This window comes from Arachis ipaensis, chromosome B04 (genome assembly GCF_000816755.2).
Source record: "Arachis ipaensis cultivar K30076 chromosome B04, Araip1.1, whole genome shotgun sequence".
Classification (NCBI taxonomy): Eukaryota; Viridiplantae; Streptophyta; class Magnoliopsida; order Fabales; family Fabaceae; genus Arachis; species Arachis ipaensis.
The window spans coordinates 45,602,912-45,618,176 of NC_029788.2; the positions used below are offsets into that span (position 1 = coordinate 45,602,912).

At 36.2% G+C, this 15,265-nt stretch overlaps 1 long non-coding RNA gene across 2 annotated transcripts in view; it reads left to right on the forward strand.

Annotated features, from left to right (window-relative positions):
* Nucleotides 1-4,003, forward strand: part of LOC107639290 — a 6,430-nt gene extending 2,427 nt beyond the window's left edge. The window contains exons 2-6 of one of the 2 annotated variants that reach the window (XR_001620052.2): nt 333-779; nt 1,291-1,350; nt 1,456-1,560; nt 1,658-2,202; nt 2,285-4,003. This is a non-coding gene — a long non-coding RNA (uncharacterized LOC107639290). Of the gene's footprint in view, nt 1-332; nt 780-1,290; nt 1,351-1,455; nt 2,203-2,284 lie in introns of both variants that reach the window. The other variant, XR_001620050.2, reaches the window with a different exon arrangement.

The following is a 15,265-nucleotide window of genomic DNA, read 5'->3' on the forward strand; positions in this document are numbered from 1 at the left end:
AACAAAATTTATTTTAACATATTTTTGCCCGCCATTATCAAAATATTCTTGGCCCATCACTACTTATATGCCAGGTTTTTTTTGTTATTTTTATGTTAAATTGAAATGAAAACATAAACTTTTCTTTTAGGAAAAGTATTGGGGACCAAGTTAGAGTCTGCCAAGTTTTGACAACAACAATTAATTATTCTTTTTTATTAAAAATATTACGTTTAAAAATATATTGATCATCATTAATTTAAAATTTCAAACGTAAGGATTGATACATCGCGGCATATTAATGATGTCCACTTCAACCCTAAACCCATGATCACATTCTCATCTGTCTCTAGGTCCTCTTGCCGTCGTGGTAGTTGCGTCGTTACCATGCCACCGCAGAGACCGATCAAACGCGGAGGGCCACTTCCCGATCCTGTTTATGATACAACCCTTCTCGTCAAAGGGAAACTCATCCTACGCACCGATATCGCATCCTAACCCCACTGTAGTTGTCGTCGTCGTCGTGTATGCCCTTTGATCGTGACATCGAACAGTCGTTACATACGGCATCAATGTGTACAACCCCTCTCATGGAGCCATAGCGTTCCACCTACATAGGAGCAAGGTCTAGTTGTTGCCGCTAAAGGCGGGTGCTGAAGGCGAGTTGAGAGTGTTGCGTCAATGGATCTATCAATTTGTGAAGAAGGATCGTGTGACACTTTATATGATGTGTGTAATCATTGTCCACCGAAGTCAATGTCCGGTGTTTGAGTGAAGATGATACTCAATGTGTAGAGAAGGTATGTTGTGTGTTAGTAGTATAATTATTGTGGATCTTCTCTATGATAGCCTGATGGGACAACTTGGATCTATGATGTATTTTTTTTCTCTTTATGCTCACCAAGTTGCATGTTTCGTTGCATCTCTGTTTTTAATTTTTTTTGGGTATTAACAGGGATACTCTTGTTTGAAATTGTTGTGCTTTTGTTTGTTTAAGTATAATTGTTGTGAATATTCTTTTATGCTAGCACAATGTTACAATTTTGACATATGATGTGTTTTTTTGATCTTTTTGTTCACCATGTTGCATGTTTCTTTGCAACTTTGTTTAGATTTTTTATTTTGTAGGTATTATTAGGGATATTCTTGTTTGAAATTATTGTCCTTTTATTTGTTTATACATTGGTGTTATCAATGAATAAGTGGATGTTAAAAGAGTTTTTTCGAGTGTTGAACAGTGGATGCTTATCTTCTTTTGTGATGCGTTTTTGGTTGATCCACTCAGCTGTATTAGGGTGTTTTCGATTTCAGGAAAAAGAATCTATAGACGTTATTGAGTTAGAGGATGATGATACAAAATTGAGTCATGAGGTGCGAAATTTACTTTATTGTTGTCATAATACTAACGAGTTATTGGAGACTAATTTTTTAAGTGTGTTCGGCATTAAATGTTATTTTCTCTGAATGGATTTGCAGTTGCTGGATCACACTGAAATTCAACTAGAAGAAATCTCCTACGTAGGATTGCGATTTGTTTCGTTGCAGTGGGCACAAGAATTCTATTCTAATTATGCAAAGAAGGTTGGGTTCATCACTAAGATTAGGATAACTAATTTTGATAAGACAAGAAAGGAATTAATGATACCCATTAATCAATCGATACATTACAATCGTGAAGGTTATCAGGAGTCTCGAGTGAAGGCAACATTTCGGGTAAAGAAAATAACAACCGTGAAATGCAAAGCAAGGCTGTACATGATGTTTGATAGGCAGAAGGATAATTAGATGGTGTCAAAATTAGAATTTAAGCATATCCATCCGTGTTTTGTTAAGCAATTTGCCCATTACCACAAGTACAGAGAACTGACCATGTATGTCAAGTGTGTGATCGAGGACAACGATGAGGCTGGCATATGGCCCAACAAGACGTACCTCGCACTGGCAAATGAGGTTGGTGGGTCATCGAATTTAGGTTACTCAGAAATGGATGTGAGAAATTGCATTACAAGCAATTTGTGCTTTACTGACGAAAATGCCGATGTTAAGGAAATATGGAGCTATTTCTTGCGAACGAAAAGAGATCAACCTGAATTTCTTTTATGTAATAGATGTTGACGCAACTAACAAGTTTAAGAGTGTGCTTTGGATAGATGCAAGGTGTAGGACATCCTACGAATATTATGGAGACGTGGTGTCATTTGATATAACATATAGTAGAAACAAGTATGTGTGTTTGTGTCTCTATTGAAAGGTTTTTCGTTTTGACATTATCGCAAGTTCTTACTTATTACTATTTTTATTACAGGCATAGACTACCATTTGCATCTTTTGTTGGTGTCAACCATCACGGGAAGTCCACTTTGCTTCGATGTGCTTTGCTAAGGAATGAGAAAATACACAGTTTTGAGTAGGTCTCTACGCAATGGCTGAAGTGCATGGGAATTTCCCCACAGGCCACCATCACAGATTAGTGCAAGTCCATGTTTAGTGCTATTAGGAATCTCCTTTCAAATACTTGCCACCGATGGTGCATATGGAACATATTGAAGAAGATACCACATAAGTTCGGAAGATATGTTCGGTACAGAAAAATACATCCTAAAATGACTAGCACTGTATGGAATGCTCGATCTGTAGAATCTTTCAAGAAAGATTGGACTGAATTCATTGCTAAGTTTAAGCTAGAGCACAACAGATGGCTATCAAGTTCGTTTTGTCATGTGCTTGTATGTTCTTTTTGTGAGTATATTACTTGTAAAACTTTTTTCAGTATACTGGATTTTAGGTACCATTCAAATCGGATGATTTATAACTTGTTTGGATGCTTTATGGGATATCTGTGTTTGAAGGTCGATGGATGTTTGGTTTACAAAATCTATAAATATGTATGATGATGTATCTAAGTATTCTTGTTGGTGGTTTTTGCATTTTTTTTCTAAAAATTTATAACGATCAACGAATGTGGGTTCCAGTATTTTTCCAAGGTGAATTTTGGGCTGGTATGAAGAGTACTCAGAGGAGTGAAAAGTATGCACGCATTTTACGGGGGTTTCTTGCATTGCAAGAGTGGATTGGTTCAGTTCGTGCATAAGTATAACAACGTGCTTGTGAACGAGGAACAAAAGGAACTAGAGGACGATTATGCAGACTCTAAAGGAGCTGACCCCTGCTCATCCAGCTCTATAATTGAAAGACAATTTCAACGTGAGTAACAAGCTCTATGTTTAGGAAAGTACAATAAGAATTCAGGAAAAAAGGCGATTGTTTAATCCGTGGTGTGACTCAAGAGGGAGTCTATGTACTACACTAACAGTCTTGAGTTTGACCCATTAACACACAAGATTCGGTACGAGTTCAACATGTTTGAATCAAGAAGTATTCTTTGTTGCCACTGTCTTGATGTGTTTTCATATTACAAAGTATATAGAGTACTATCTTACTATATTTTCCCTCGATGGAGCAAGAATGTACAATACAAACACACTTACATCAAGAGTAGCCATGACAAGAATCGATCGAATGAAAGTCCCAACTTATTCAGAGGATTGTGTTCACACTTTATAAATTGCCCAAGATTTCATGACTTGTGATGAAGAAGCGGCCATGTTATATTTGGCTCTTGACAATGTGAGGGCTAAGCTGGTTGATTATCGTGCGAACTTAGGGTCCAGAAGTATTGCAACTACACAAGACATCATCGTGACGTAGTATAAGTTCGCTCTTGGTGCAGATAATATTCAAGGTCCTTCAAAGGTGGCAACCAAGGTTTGGCCGAGATTGAGGAGGCTTGGATCTAAATTGGACAGCTCGATCAAGAAATCTATGCGAAGAAAGAAGAAAAATGCACCTCCGGTATATGTTTACCATTTGTTTAATTTTGAACCCTTTGTTGAGGTGACTTTATGGATATAGTTGACTCAATTCTTTTGTGCATGGTACTTTTTTCTAGGAGAATGATGTAGCAGTCACTCGAAATGTAGTGGTTGGTTTTGTTGTTAGAGCGAATAAATCACAAGAACATTGCGGGTTCATGTCTTTGTTAAACTCGTTTGAAAATAGTTAGAAGAATTTTGACTATGGATTTCTAAGGAGAATTCCTTTTTTATATTTGGATTTTTTTCTCCATCTCTTTAACAAAATATTGAGGTATATGGTTTAATAAACAATTTTCTGTTGATGATTATGATTATTTTTTGAGTGTGATCCACTGATATGATTATACTGTTATAAGTTTTCTAAGTTTCAATCAACTCACCAAATTATCACAATTTTTATGTGATTTTAATGTGGAGCACATAACATAGTAGGTTCTTTAACTTAGATTGCGTCTCATTTTTGTAAGGTTATCTTCCTAAGTTAGTTTGACTAAACCTTATTCGAGACTCCAACAAGTCTCGATTGGAACTTCAATTCTAAGGAAACAAAAAATACAACAAAAAAAGACACTTCTATCATAAGACACATCCATAGATAGACAAACCCACAGAAGACACGTTAACAAAGACACCTCCATTGGAAGACACACCCATAATTAATTAAGTAATTAATTAAAAATGGGCGAAAATGGTTAGAAAAATTAGCAATCGGAATTTGACAATTTAAATATGAGATTTGGACTCAGCGGATTTTTCTGAGTCGAAAAACATAGTTTTCTGCGTGAAAACACATACTAAAAATTTAATCGGCAGTACTGGCTGAGATATGTCTGGTATTGCAGCTGAGAAAATAATTTATGAGTGAGAAAGATTAAAAAGTTAGAATTTATGATTTAGAAAATAAAAATATCTAAAACGCAGTTTAAAACGCTAATCATAAATATTTTGGCCCAAAATTGGGCCAACGAGTTATATACATGAACCGGGCCCAAGTGGGATCCAAGTCGAAGGTATATAAGCATCATTTATGAGTATTGAAGCTCATTTAACCCTAAAAATGAGAGGGAGAGGTGGATAGAGAGAAGAGAGAAAGAAAACCTAGCTTCCCAAACTTTAAATCACCATTACTTTCTCTCCAGAGCTCCGATTGACAAGCCATTTGTGACCATGCATCGCTCTTTTCATCCTCTTCGATTCTATCTAGGTATTGTGGTGAGTATTTTATTCTTCTCTGCCCAGTTTCAATTTTTTCCTTTGAAAATGCGTTTTGGCTTTGGGTTTGAGAAATCTTGTGATTTTGGTTGTTTAGGAGTGATTTAGTATAAGCTATTGATGATTTTCATCAACTATTTTCATGAGTTAATGTAAGAATCATCCAACTCTTGTGATTTATGAGATTTTGTAAATCCTAGAGTAATGTATATGTGAAATTGGTTATGTTATTATTGTTGGGTAAATTTGGCACACTTTGAGAACTCGAATTGGGTTGTGGAACTCTTGGTGAAGCTTGGAGCTAGTTCTTGGTGGAAATTTTGCAAGGAAGGGCCAAATTATTGTGATTTCAAGAGGTATGGTTTAAGTTTCATTCAAGTACCGTGTGGTGTGATGAGGATTTCTAAACTAGATGCCTCTAGGATTGGGTTTGGATTGTATAATTGGTTGGTATTGATATGTAGAGTTGATATGTTGTGAAAATTAATGATTGGATTGAGAATTGTGTGAATTTGCATGTTTGGGTGTTGAAAAATTTGATGAATTGGATAATGATTATTGGTTTGTAGAATATGTATTAAATTGTGAATTTGGGCTGGAGGCCGTGAATTTTGGGCCAGAGGCCGGGAAAAGGTAATGACTGTAAGTGATGATTGGATTGTGTGATGATGTATGTAATTGAATGAAAATTGATCATGAATGATGAAAAAGTAGGCATGATTGCCAGAAAATTAGAAATTATGGATTGAGATATGAAATTGGTGGAATTTGAGTTGATTTGTGTAATTGGAGAAGGTTTGGATTTGGTTGAGTGTAAAATGTGAAATGGGTTGGTTTGTGGTAAAAATTATTGAGAAAAATAAATTAGGCTTGTGAACAATTGGAAGGATTGGTAAATGTGTGTTTTTGGTAAAAACAGATTTTTGGCCAACTTTGGCGTATCGTAACTCGGTCCTCGAAGTTGGAAAACTTTCAAAATTGGAGTTTTATGAAAATTCATTTATCGATCTTCCCAACGGTTCAGAATGGTTGAAAAATAAATTTTATGGAAAAAGTTGAGGTTTTGAAAATTGGATTGAAAAACTGATTTATGCAACATATCAGATTTTTTGTTTTTTGATATGGATGCGTACGCGACCTTTGACATGCGTACGCGGACATTGGTCTCTGTGTATGTGGACACTGCATGCGTACGCGTAATGGTCCATAATTGGGGTCATGCGTACACGACACCATGCATGCGTACACGGCTTACTAAATTTTCACCTTATGCGTACGCGGACCTTTGTATGCGTACGCAGATTCCTAAATTTTCAGTCTGTGCGTACGCACACTACATGTATGCATATGCACACCTCCCAGATTTTCGGAAAATATATTTTTATGGCTTTCAAATATTTTTTTGACCTTCTAAACCTTTATAAACTTTGATATGAGTCTAGAGCCGGTGGAATTGAGGGTGGATGAGTTAGGGATAAAGCCAAATAAATTGAGTTAGTAAAATTGAGAGAAATGAACAAGATGTTAAGTGATATATGATGATTATGAATGAGATAATTGATGATGAGAGTGAACGGTTAATGATGAATGAACTTAATTAAGATTGAATACGCATTGAGATGAGATTGATAATGAGAATAATGATGATCACAAGATTGATAATGAGGATGATGGTGAAGTGTGACGAGCACTATATCATGGGATGAATAGGCGAGTTGAGGTAGAGGATTCCCTCTCTCGTGTTGTGATTAGGATTAAAGAGGCAATAAGATTTGTGTTGTGAGGACGGTGGTGTTATCCCGCTCACGTATAGGCAAGTTGAGAGTGAGGATTTTCTCGCTTACTGTGATAAACAAGTTGAGGTCGAAGATTCCCTCTCTTATTGGGGTAGGCGAGTTTAAAGTTGAGGATTCCCTTAACTGTCGCACCAAAGGGTTGGATTGAAGGTCGATGATTCCTTTCAGTTTAACTCTATGATTATTAATTTTGAATGTCGGGAAAAGCATGTTGAGATAGAGGATTCTCTCTCTTGCTATGATGAACAAGATGAGGTTGAGAATTCTCTCTCTTGTTATGGTGGGCAAGTGTGGTTGAGGATTCCCTCTCTTGCTACATTAGAGAATTAAATGAAGAAGGTTGATGATTCCCTTCGATTTGATTCCTGGCTGTGGTGTGAATGATTTAGGTTGAGGATTCTCTATCATCACATCATAGTTTCCCTCTAAATGGGAGGTTGAGAATTCTCTCCTTGAAGGTTGAGGATTCCCTTCGTGTTGAGAGACGATATCCGGGTTAGCTACCAGGTGTGTCGGGTTGGCTGTATAACTGACAGATGAGCTCATTGGTCATAGGGCAGGCATACATCATTCACATATGTTTGATTTGTTTGGGTTTCCTTAATTATATGAGTTTGCCTGATTGAATATGTTACGTGCTTAACTGCTACTTGCTTACTTGCATTAATTGTCTTACTTGTGTATTACTTGTTTGCATTGTTTATGTTTGTACAACTGAGAGGTCCCTCATACTGGTGTTGGTTGACGCTGAGGGCTGCCTTTGTTGAAATAAAATGATGAGATAACTTATTAACAATGATGAATACTGAAAGAGATGATTTGAGTTCCCTGGGTAGACGCAGTGAAGTGATTTCACTTGCATCAGGTGAAAATGTGAAGTATTGATATATAATCACTGAGTTGAATTAGCTGATGCTGGTTTTGGTCATGGTTCTACAATGAATTGGAAGTTGGAAAGTTTGGAAGGTCGAAAAAGATGAGAGATTGAATTAGATTTAGTATCCCCTAGGACAGTTACCTAAGTTATGGATTAGTAAGAACCTAGGGTGAATAATTGATGAAAAGGAGATTAGGATGCTTAGGGAGTTCTTATTATAATGCATTATATTTATTTGGCACTTTTACTATACTAGGAACCCATGGGTCGGTGGTTCTTATTCCGTATATATTCTCTATTTTTCAGATGCAAGTCCAAGTGCTCAGCAGTGAGCTGTAGTTTATCTAAAAGATGGCGAAGATCGTTGGACTCAGTTTTACTTTTGTTTCGAATCTCTCCGAACTTATTTTGAAAACATTTTATTATGTATTTAATTCCTTTTGAAAACTTGCCTATAGAGGCTTTGATGTATGAAGGAGAGATAGGAAAATTATTGTTGTCAACTACTTTTATACTGTACCCTAGCCGTCCTAAACTTCGCAAGTTGTGACTAGCGGCTATTATATTCATGTCTATATACATATATATACCTTGTCTTTATTCTATTCTTTCTTGTTGTTATACCTTATCTTGATTCGCTATTCGAATATGTTTTATCTTCTTTTCTTCGATACGAGGGTGTTTCCAATCGCGATTTTATTTTTCTCCTTTTCGGGCTTCTCGTTAAATAACTCCTTTCAATTATATAGATATATATGTATTTTAATCCACCTTGAGAGTCGTACCACCTTACTATCATTGACTTATGACTCGAGTATAAGGATTTGAATATTAGGGTGTTACATCCCGTCGGAAGACACATCCATGGATACACGAATCCACAAAAGAGATGTTGAGAAAAAGACACTTCCATTAGATGACACATCCATATATAGACACATCCGAATTAGACATGACAAAAATAGACACCTCCATCAGAAGATACATCCATAGTTAGACAAATCCACAAAAGACACATTGGCAAAAGACACCTTCAGTAGAAAACACATCCATATATAGACACCTCCGAAGAAGACACGACCAAAATAGACACGTCACTCATAAGACAGATCCATAGATACATAAATCCAGAAGAGACACATTGGCAAAAGACACCTACAGCAGAAGACACATCCATATATAGACACCTTCGAAAAAGACACGACCAAAATAGACACTTCCGTCAGAAATAGATACATCCAGCAATAACACTTCCAAAATGTTAACTTGTTTAGCCTGTGCAAACATTTACATGCTAAAATGGAGCAAGTGTTTTTAGCCTATGTAAAATAAGACAAACCAATGTCCCAAGAAAGGATTCACATCCATAATAGCTGCATTTTCTGTTTATTAACTAATAAAATTCAGCAAGGTTCTCAAAACAAATACTCGCTAATAACAACATAAGAATCTAAAAGAAACAGTCAATATGTGTAACAAAAGGAAAATATCAAATTACAGCAAAATATAACTCAGCATGTGAGGGTATCCTTGGACTAGGTAAACAAGAATGTTCTATGCATCTTTTTTCTTCCCATGTTTATCACCTTTGATGGTCTATTTTTTTGGCAATCCTTCAACTTGCCGAAGTATGCTCTTTGTGCCAAGTGCTGTGAACGGTGTCCTAACCTTTTTATGTTTGTTCCTTGGATGGTTGCAGTACACAGTAAGTTGAGGACGACTGTCAAGGGCATCCAGTTCCTGTTCAATGGCTGAATTATTATGATCCAGAAGGATATCAAGCATTATTTTCTTCCTGTATAACTTGATGGTGTCCTGCATGTAAAAATCAATGTTGTATGATGGCATTTAGTAATGGACAGTCATGTGTGTTTAGATAATCAGTTATTCAACAATAGGATTTGGAAGCTCACATAATCTCATTCATTTAATTTACCGACTTTGGTCTAGTACTCCATGAATTTTATGGCGTATACACCACAATCAAAACTAGGTGAATGGGAACAATGGGTTGTATTAGGAGAATGAGTATAGATATCAAGTAAACTTACAAATTAAAATATTGTTAGGTTTTGAGGGGATTCACCTATTTGTTGTATTGGGACAGAGGCGTATATGCGAGGCAGGCCTCTTTTCAGTGGGCTTATACGTGGGAATGACCACTTTAGCTATATCTTCAGGCAGGCCTCTCCTGAAATGTATTTAAAGTTTAAACGTAATATAATAATATGGGTTAAATAGACTAACAGAGTCATGAGATCTTTTTGTACTGCATATGCATCTATCCTCATCCGTGATGTTTCATGTGGTTTTCTGTGTAAACTATCTAGTACGAAAAGCCTTTTTCTAGAGACATTGAATGTATACACTCACCATTGACGGGACACACATACGGGAAAAAATCACTTCAATAATATACAAGTTTAACTAAGTAGATTACGTACATGGATAAACAAAAACACATCTTGGTTGTTCGGTTTCATCGATGTAAATAACATGTCTTACAGCAAATAGACTTACTCAACTTCTCTTTGCAGCTGTTGCCTTGTCAAAATACTTGTTGTCAACACTTGAAGTGTTCACCCAAACCCGCATACACGGGAGTTGTCCCGTCCTTAAAGTCCTTCAGATTTTATGGGACCATGACCATTTCCTGTCAAAAGAAGACTTTGTAATGATGCTAACCTGTTCTAACCACTTAAAAATATGAAAGGGCCAACGGAATCTCCCCGGATCAGAAACATCAAGTACTGTATCGATGTGCCAGGGCAAAATGACATGTTGCACTGTCGGATACAAAAACATCTTCAAGACGAGTAGGATGAAATGCTGCCTGAACTTCATCCCGTCATCTACTGATGGGTGGATATTTTATACGCTTTTTGGCATTGTTTTCATATAGTTTTTAGCATGTTTTATTTATTTTTTATTAAGTTTTCATAGATTTTAGTGTTAAATTCATATTTTTGGATTCTACTTTGATTTTGTGTGTTTTTATGCAATTTCATGTATTTTCTAGCTAAAATTGAGGAGCTGGAGCAAAAGTCTGATTCAGAGACAGAGAAAGCACTGCAAATGCTATCTGGATCTGACTTCCTTGCACTCGGAAGAGATTTTCTGGAGCTCCAGAAGTCCAAATGGAGCGTTCTCAACAGCCTTTTTTGGAGCTACAGAAGTCTAAATGAAGCGTTCTCAACGGCTATGGAAAGCTAACTTTTAGAGCTTTCCATCAATATATAATTGTCTATACTTTGCTTTAGATTTCAAGGCCCAAAATTGGTATCCAACGCCAGCTTCCTGCCCCCTTTCAGGCGTCCAGCGCCCATGGAGAAGAGACCACCATCCAAACGCCCCAAGAGGACCCCCTAACCAGCGTTCAATATCCTAGAGGCCTCATAGCACGTGGATCTCATTAAAGCTTGGCCCAAACACTCACCAAGTGGGCCCCAGAAGTGGATTTTAGCACTAAAAAGACTATTTTATCCTTACTAGTCATTAGTTTAGTATTTAAAGTAGAAGATCACTCTTTGTTAAGGATCTTCGTCCATCATTCACCATATTTTCGTTTTACACACTATATTTTCTATTAGTATGAGTTTCTAAACCTCCTAGGTTTAGGGGAGGAATCCTGCTTAGTTTTATGGATTAATATAAGATTACTGTTCCTCTTTAATCCGTGTTTGATTCTCTATTCTAGGATGTATATTCATTCTTCATCAATATGAATGCATTGAATTGGCATAAGGTTATCACATTCTGCATGGGTTCAGAGTGCATCTTTCATCAGACAATGAAGAACCACGAGCTTGATTATGAATCTCTTAGACGGCTAATCCATGACTTCGTTGGGGACTTCTCGAGACATCAGTTCAGCAAATTTACGGGGAGATTAGGGTCTCTGCAGTAGAAGCTAGAACCCAAGACGCGGCATCCTCTGATCCGAAAGATTTGACATTGTCTGTGGCATTTTAAGTAGGATCACAAAGGAGAATAAACTGCAGAAGCTTCACTCTCAATCAGAATGGATCCGCACTAACCCTGGGGTTCAGATCTGGAGGAGTATTGGCAGCTGCTCAAACCAGCGTCAATCACATACAGCCTACCATAGAAGAAATCATTCACAATTGAAGAAGACAGTAATACCAGAGTTAATACAGAAGGACAAAGCAACTCCAAACCTTAACTAATTTCTTATCCCTAAGTATAATTCCATTCATAAAGTATTTTATACCCTTTTCTTTAGACTTTTTTCACTCTATCAAACAATCAAATCCAATAACTCTTCTATCCGCCTGACTAAGACCTATAAGATAACCATAGCTTTCTTCACACCACAATCCTCGTGGGATCGACCCTGACTCACTCAGGTATTACTTGGACGACCCAGTGCACTTGCTGGTTCAGTTGTACGAAACGTGGGGATTCATGCACCATCTACGGTATCCATAGAACAGTTGTTGACGAAATGCCAGAGTTGTATAGTTTTCATCCGGTGAAAATTTTTTTTATTGCAACATGAGCATCATTCTCGCAGTAGAAAACTGGGAAGTCGTCCACTACAACATGCAGGTTTATTAATTAGTATAAATTGAGTGATGCGATATGAATAATAAAGGAAAAGCCATGGGAATCGAACGCATCTTAGCCGATTAAATGCTGTTTAATACAGAAAGTTACCACTGGACAGGATTTCAAAAACATGCTGAAACAGCTCGATATAAATGCGAATGTGTCCATTGACGAACGGATTTTTCTATTGGTAAAGAATAAAAGTAATTGCGTTGTAAGTATAGTTTCTAAACCAACAGGAAATCCTTTCGTATAAAAGTTTTGGTTGTCATTTAAGCAAACCCAATAAAATTGATAACCGAGTATTTAAACCTCGGGTCGTCTTCTCAAGGAATTGCAGGGACGTATGACTTATTATTAGCTATGAAAAAGGTAGAATTTTAGGTTTTTAATGTATAAGATAAAAAGCAAGAATATTAAATGGCAAGAAAGTAAAGTGTAAGGAATTAATTTAAATAAATAATAAAACTCTTGGCAAGGTATAAGAACTGGAAGTCCTATCCTAGTTATCCTTATCGATTATGATGAGAATTGGATTTTTCTCCCACTTTATTAACCTCTAACTATGAAGGTAAGTTAAGTGGATGAATTGATTTGAATCCTCAAGTCCTAGTCTTTCCTTGGAAAAGGCTAGAGTTAGTGGAACTCAAGTTAATTCTCGAAGAATTCCAATTTTCAGTCAACACCTCGAGTTTGATAACTCAAGCATCACCAATTATTTAACCAAAGCCAAAAAGAAAAAAAAATCTACTTGAATGAAAATAATTTGAATACATAAATTAAAGAGAGCAATCGTAATTCTGAAATACCTCAAAATATATTAAATAGAACATTCAAATCTTAACATGGTTAAGTTCATAAGCTAAATTGGAACATTAACAAGTAAAAGCATTGGAATAATTAAAAATAGAAGAGAAACATTAATTAAAGGAAAATATTGAACCTGGTATTGAAGCAATAAAATTAAAAGGAATCCTAATCCTAAAACCTAAGAGAGAGGAGAGAACCTCTCTTTCTAAAAACTACATCTAAATTATGAAAAGTGAATTATGAGCTGATGATTATGAATGAATGGATTCCCCCACTTTATAGCCTCTAATCTGTGTTTTCTGGGCCACAAACTGGGTCGAAAACAGCCCAGAAATCGCTGGAGAAGAAATCTACCACGCTGATTTTTGCCACTGCGACGCGTCCGCATGGAGTGCGCGTTTGCGTCGCCTAGCGTCAGGGCAACTATGGCATATTATATATCAAATCGAAGCACCGGACGTTAGCTTTTCAAGGCAATTGAAACCGCGTCGTTTGGACCTCTGTAGCTCAAGTTATGACTATTTTAGTGCGAGAGGGTCAGACTAACAGCTTTGCAGTTCCTTCAACTTCTTGTATTCCTTCCACTTTTGCATGCTTCGTTTCCATTCTCTAAGCCATTCATGCCCTGTAATCCCTGAAATCACTTAACACACATCTCATGGCATCTAATGGTAGTAAGAGAGGATTAATATTAGCAAATATAAGGCCAAAAAAGCATGTTTTCAATCATAGCACAAATTCAGGAAGGAAAACGTAAACTCATGCAAATCATATGAATAAGTGTCTGAAAGATTGATAAAATCCACTCAATTGAGCACAAGATAAACCATAAAATAGTGGTTTATCATCCATCATCTACTGGTAGCATGCTTGTTTCAAGTTTGTAGGACTTAGCCAATGAAACTATTATGCTGTGTTACACAGGCCACCTCGGGACTAGCTTCAGGAAACCAAAACCCATTGCTTCTATCTCTGCTAGCTTTGATTGGGTCTGGTTTGTTTCCAGATTTTTGAACATATCCACAATATAGCATGGTGAAAAGCTTGTCTCCAATAATTTCTGTCAACATACGAAGCGACCATAAGAAGCAAGTGATAAACTAGAAGACGAGCACAAAATTGTGAATGATGTAGTACCGGTTTTTCCATGTCTGCAAGGTGATTTCTGGCAACAGACCAAAAGTTAAGAGTTTCCAACACTAGTTGGGAATGCAATCAAATATAACTGAAAGATGCAATCCAATACAATCATCCAATTAATACCAAATAAAACACACGTTCTACTCAAAATACAACGTCCCACTTCTAGTTTGAATAAAATAAGTAATTCATTACTCAAAATTCAATAAAATGCACAGTAAGATGAGAGAAAAAATTTTGCAATAATTTAGACCATGGAAGCTCTAAATCACTAATTCATAAACCAAGACCAATTTAGAAAAAGTTAATTCCAAGTATCAACTTTTTCTTTTCTAACTCAACTAAGTCAGAGGTGCAAGAATAGGAAGAAATAAAGTAGTTTAACAACAACCTCTATTAATCAAATCGACATAAAAGAACATTGAACGAAACCAAATAAATTAAGTTAGTGAAAACCATACATATAATTTCAACCATGGAACGGTGCATACAAATTAACTGTGATCAAAAGACACGCCCATTTTTAGAGAATTTAAACCATTGCATCTGTTAAGCAAGATATAAACCAAAAATCAATTCACCTTTTGATTTTTTCTAGATCAACTATGTCACAGGTACAAGACTCCAAAGACATAAAATAATTAAATAGCAAGCTCTATTAATCACATGAACATCAAAGGACACTGTGCGTTCCCAAATAAATTCAGTTTTTGTTAACCATACAAATAATTTGAAACACAGCACAGTGCATTAAAAGTAACTTTGATCAAAAGGCACACTGATTTTTAAGAGAATTTAAACCAGTGCACTTGTTAATCGCTAATCCATAAACCAAAAAACAACTCAGCAAAAAAAAAATACCAACATTCAACTACTAGTTTTTTCTTAATCAACAAAATCAATGGTCAAAGAATAACAACACATAGAGTGATTCGATAGCAACATCTATTAATCGTATATTTAAATAAAGGAACACCTAACATAACAAAAAAAATGTAGTCCGTTAC